Below are 6061 nucleotides of genomic sequence, written 5' to 3' on the forward strand. Positions count from 1 at the left end.
ATGTTTTTTAGTTGTCAGTTTTTAAAAATTCAATAAGGATATATCAACCAGTAGTAATTTTTGACCATAAATACATTAAATAAACAAAAATCTTGATATGGATCCCTTAGATTTGTTTTGTTCATTAATGTAACCAAAATACATACTGAACCAGACATCTTCCAGTTGGAAAATCAACTTCAACTACTTTCTTGATTTCAGCTCTAACCAGACAGTTTCCTCATATTTTTCAACACCACTCCCATTTTTAAAAGAAGCATGTTTCTTTCTAAACATTGCTTTTAATGTAAAGTTACTTTAACATTTAGTTTAACTTAACAGAAATGCACCACTGTAGGCACCTCGGCATCAAAACTTTAAACCTAAACTGCAGGCTTCTGTGGCCGGGTTAGCTCAATTGGTGGAGCACATATATAGAGGTTTACTCCTTGATGCAGCGGCCGCGGGTTTGACTCTGATCTGCGGCCCTTTGCTGCATGTCATTCCTCTCTTTCCCCTTTCATGTCTTCATCTGTCCTTCGGAATTAAAGGCCTAAAATGCCCTCAAAAATCTTTAAACTGAAGGCTTCTTGTTAGACGAGGCAACCAGACTGGTAATGCAAGTGCTGTGAGCAAGAGGAGTTATTATAATGATCTCTGATTTGTCATGAAGTTGCTGGACACTTTTGGACATGCTGGTCTTAATTTCAGCAATGCAATCCAAAACATAGGTGGGACCTGGCTTTGTCCCGACATACAGTTGCATGTCATCTGCATACTATTTCACAATGCCAGAGAAATTCAATGTTTACCTTCATCAGCAAACGCTACTGACTGTTTCTTATTTCCAAAAATAACAGAGAATATTGTTTGTTCCTTGAATGACAGTACTCTATGATCATTTGGAGGCAAGAGTTCAGCCAGGCACACATCACAGACTAAGATCTTGGGTCACTTGTCCATTTTCCACAGTACTAATTTGACTGTCCTGCACTATACATAAACCCCAAGTTCCTATTTAGCACATTCCATTTTTTTACTTACAGACCAACAAAAGAGTGAGTCTGATTTATAATAACAATGGAAAATGACTTCCTCAGACCCACAGTACCCATTACAAAAAACAGACCAGAGCCAGAATGAGGGGTCCGATTTTCATGGGTGCCCTACTCTTTGAATCTAGTTACCTGGCTTTGGATTGCAGTGTCAGCTAAAAAAAAACCAACCCTTGCTATTCTCCAGTAAAGTCTGCCCACCCAGTTCACTCTTGTCCCAGCCTCCCCTCCATCAGTGCCGTCTGGGGAGAGAAGAGTGAGCGGAGACGCCACACTGGCCCAGATGGCTGGCGGCTAACCAACTGCAGCCAAAGGTAATCGGAAGCAGATGGGAAACCTTTCGGTGACGAGAGCAGGGGGAACAAGTTGCCTCCTGAGTAGAGGAGGGAAAAAACGAGCGCAAAGCACGAGGGGAATGAAAGAGAGACAGCAGAGTGTAACCTTATTGAGCCAGCTGGGGGAATTATTCTTGAGTGTTAATACCCTGAACTGAGTGTGGAGGACTGAGTTGAAAAGAGCCCTAATGTGCCTCTTTTTCATTTCAAACAGCAAAGGGAAGGTACAGTAAAAGAGCTTGCTTAAAAAACACTAAGGGGTCTTTGTACTGTTGCAGCTTCCCTCATATGTGGAACAACTCAAAGTCTTTCTCTCTTCCCCTCCCTCAGGCTTTCTCCCAGTCATTTCCTGCACAAGCCAAACTCCCCTCCATTTTCATTACTTCTTCGGCTCACGCTCTCGATTTATTGTGGGTTATTAAACTTGCAGCTTAATATCAAGTGCTTTTCATTACCACTAACTCTCCTTTTGTTTATTTAAACAAGAGAAAGAGGGGGAGACCGGACCCCCCCAATGCTCTCCCTTAGTGGTTTTTTTTTTAAAGTAAAGCTGCTTAAAAAGATTTGTGGAGGGCTTCAAAAGATCCCCAAAACAACATGCATGCACCAAGTTCTTGGTAAATTATTGCTCCATTAGAAAACCGCAAAGAAATGTAGCTAAATGAAGAGAACGCTGTCTTGCAGAGGTGATGGTGTCGTACATCTTCCGTGGTCTGTTGTGCAAAACTTTTCCTGTGGACTGTATCACTTTTTGAGCAAAATAAAAAACGTATGTTTGTCAGCAGGCCAAGCGAGCACATACGTCGACTCTCAGCTCTGTGTTTTGCTTGGATTAGCTATGAATATCGAGCATATTCCTGCAATCACGGCCAAGAGAAAAAGTGGTCTGAGCTGCAGACAGGCCACACAATTCCAAACGCAATCACAATTTGCAAAAGAGAAAAGAAGGAGGGGAGAAGAAAGAGGTCGTTGTTAACAAGAGAGAAAAGTTGGACCACTTGGAATAATTAGGTGGGAATACAAGGGTGGGCCAAATTTGCAGTCCTCTTCATCTCTTCCATCTTGTCATCCATTAGTTACTGGTGCTTTTCATGTGGTGTAAGGGATGTATGTACAGTGACTTTTTTTCTATTTAAGACTAGAGCTAACTATGCTGTCCTTGTCTTTAGCTGTTGCCAGGGAGAGTGGAGCTATCTGAAAACTAGCACACTAATCAAAGCCATATGACCGGCTCAAAGTAGTCTGTGTGGAGCGAACAGATGCTAAGTGTCCTTCAGCTTAGCTTCAAGTCTAGCACTCCCCCCCCCCACTCACTCAAACACTCATACACAGTGTTTCTACTTTGATCAGGGAGTAGCTCATGAATCAGCTTTGGGTTTAGTTTATTATTTCATTAAAGCAGCAGTGTGGCTTCTCTTCTCTAATAAGACCATGAGGCTGTGGGATCGAATAGCCGATTAAGACAAATTTCACAAGTCAGATGCAGAGTTTCAGTCTGCCTCAGCAGCAATTACTCCCTCTATAAGTCTAGCTGAACGCAGAGCTCCACATAAAACCCTAAACAGGTGATCGAAATAATACAAAGAACTGGGGAATATTTAACTGTATATATATATATATATAACTAAATTCTTATTCTCTCTGTCTGGTACAAAGACAGAAAGAAAAAAGAGGCAGGCATTCCTTTCTCAATTTCCCCAAATAAACAGTGTGCAGATGAAAAGTGGGAACATAAACAGGCCAGAGAACCTCGGATGTGCTCCCCTAACTCTGAAAATGTGCCTCTCGAGTCTGAAACAATATTTAGTGAGGGAGAGAGCTGACTCGACACAAAGTGAGTCAGCCAGCAGCCCCAGGAACACAGCACAGATGGTAGTGGAAGGGTTTTTCTTTCTGTCTTTTAGCATATTCATTTCTGCACAGCTTCTTTACGATTACCAAGAGTCCAAAACACTAACAACATACTCAGTTAAGTCACATGAGACAAACAAAAGCAGCAAATACTCACAGTTGTGTCGATTAATCATTAATGGTTGGCGTTTTTTTGCTTAATGTCAAATTAGCAGACAGTTTTCTTTTAATAAATACTGATAAATCAACTATTGTTTTGGCTCTTATTTTCTTTGCCTATCCATCAAGACAGCATTGATGTGGTGCAAAAGAAGGCTTTGTGTGCATGCGTGCGTGCGTGCATGCATGCGTGCGTGCGGGCATGCGTGCGTGCGTGCATGCATGCATGCGTGCGTGTTGGGGAAAAGGTACGGATTCAACAATGCAATTTTTGGGTTTCAGTATTGCCGCCATAACTGACCTCATCAAAGGTAGCAACCATGATGTGGCCAATCAATATTCAATATGGTTTCTTTGTTAAAAAAAAATGCAGTGTTTACGCTTATCATTATCAGCATTCATAAAATCCTGGTTGGCTGACAGTTTTAGTGCCACAGTGCCTCATCGTGACTTAAATAAAGGTTATCACAATGAGTTTGGAGGTTTACAGAATTTAAATTTGGGGGAAATCCCACACAGTATTGCATCGTTTGGTTAAGGTGTAGGAATACAAAGTTGGACTAGGGATCTCTAATGTGCATGTATGTGTGTGTGTGTGTGTGTGTGTGTGTGGTTTGGTTGATGGCATATTCAAAATCTGAGAAACTAAACTAATATGTCTGTTGCCATCATATGAAAACTAAAACTAGGCTACATTACATGACACAAATTCTATAGTATCTTGAATAATAGCATATGTTAATTAATAATAATACTAATTAATTCCATTGATATGCTAATTCTACCAACGTGTTGCACAAAGAAAGCAGATATGTTGACAAAAATAAATGTATCTGCTGTTCATTGAGGGACCACATATTTGCATCCATGTACACACAAGCCCTACAACTACTAACATCATCTGTGTTACTTCAGAGAATCTAAAAGTTAGCTGTAACATTCTGGAGTTATAATTCATCAAGCCCTAAAATATGTTATAAACCTTATAGAATAGAATTACTGCAGTACTTTCGCTTCAATGGGAAGTCACATGTTGCTCCCCCAGCCTGTGAACGAATCAATGCCACTCTTCTCTCACCTCTATATACCTGATGTCTGCACGCACACGCACACACACACACACACGCCGGCGCACAAACACGTACAAACACGCACACTGACTGCCTTGTCATCCGCTAATGAGGAGATCCCAGCCATATCTTGCAGCCCTTGAGGAAAACAGCCAATTCGAACATAGATTTTAGGAGGAATACTATACAAATACATTTACAACATTAAATCCATAGAGGTCCATATCACATATGTGATACCACAACGAAAAAACTGAAAGACTAAACAAGAGCGACATTCAAAATAGCCTATGTAGAAATATTTCTGGAGAAATTAGCGTATTAGAGTTCAGAGCAGCATCCTGGCAGCATCATGTCATGACCGTTTTCCTCCAGAGTTTTGCATTAAAACTTTGAGTGTGGCCGAGCTCGCTGACTTACCTTCCCCGTGTCCCCTTGCAGAAGATTCTGTCCTCTGTCCTCCGCAGCGAGCGGAGAGGAGGCGGCGCCGGCGGATGACTGAGGAGACTCAACTTCTTCCACTTCCAGAACTAGAGAGGGCAAAGTTTGATGTCGAGTCACCCACACTCAGATTATCAAACTTCCGGTTACAATTTGCAAAATAATACTCACATCTGCAAAAGGTTTTGTGTAAAATTAGCTAAATTGAGGGTTTAACCTTCAGTGAAAAGGTTTAGGGAAACGACTTGATTAAGACCTCCATGGGTGTTTCATCTTGAAGTATAACCTTATCTCTAACTATCCCGATGGGTAATTAATGTGCGTGCCCATCTCTGTGCTCTTTTTAGGTTAAAAGTTGGCTATTACATTTATTTAATTATTTATTAGCATGGATGTGGCTTTGCATATGCCAGGAGTCAAGATACAGAATATACAGAAACTACTTAAGGGTTTTAAATCAAATAGATTACTGTGTTCTATGTTTACTATGTGTTTTCTTCTCCCATGTCTGTGATACTGACCTGAGTGTATTAAGTAACTGCACACAAAGATGTCACCAAAATGTTTTTTAAAGATGTGTTTTACCTCCTTTTAAGTGTGGTATTACCTTTCCTATGTTCCAGTATTATGTTTATGCTTAGATGGTAAGTCAAACCGCAGGACATCAGACAACCCTAAATGTTTTACCGTCATGATTTAAAGTTAGAATAAAAGGGAGACACATACAATTCAAATTAAAAACATACACATTATTTCCCACATATGCTTTTAAGCCATAATGTTTCTAGAACTGCAGTCTGAATGCTAACAAATATGTCTGTAAATTCAGTGCAAATTCACCTGTCACTTACATCCGTTGTGAGTAATCCTATCTTGAGTGGACGGTGTACTAAGTGCATTCCACTTGGACTACCAGGTCAAAATTGGGCTTTCAAACGCAGATTCTTTGTTGACCCGTTCCGTTGACCCAAGATCACTAAGGTCTGACATGGAAACCCCACCACTTAAATTTAGGTACAAGGGCTGCTTTTATTTTGAAGGAACACATCTTCTTGTCCGGTTTTGTTTTGTCTGTGGTTGTCTGACTTGACACGGGTGATTGCTGGGGAAGCAGTTGCAGCTGCAGTCTAGTGTGTGTGTATGTGTGTGTGTGTGTGTGTGTGTGTGTGTG

The 6061-nt window shown here is 40.8% G+C and overlaps 1 protein-coding gene across 1 annotated transcript in view; it reads right to left on the bottom strand.

Moving 5' to 3' along the window:
* The window catches only part of adamts10 (ADAM metallopeptidase with thrombospondin type 1 motif, 10), a 43852-nt gene extending 38814 nt beyond the window's left edge, over positions 1-5038 (bottom strand). Inside the window, exon 1 of the mRNA XM_034882154.1 lies at positions 4870-5038. The gene's annotated coding sequence lies outside the window, so the exon portion shown is untranslated. The remainder of the gene's footprint in view (positions 1-4869) is intronic.
* Between the last annotated feature and the right edge of the window lie 1023 nt (positions 5039-6061).

Source organism: Etheostoma cragini, chromosome 9, assembly GCF_013103735.1.
Source record: "Etheostoma cragini isolate CJK2018 chromosome 9, CSU_Ecrag_1.0, whole genome shotgun sequence".
Classification (NCBI taxonomy): Eukaryota; Metazoa; Chordata; class Actinopteri; order Perciformes; family Percidae; genus Etheostoma; species Etheostoma cragini.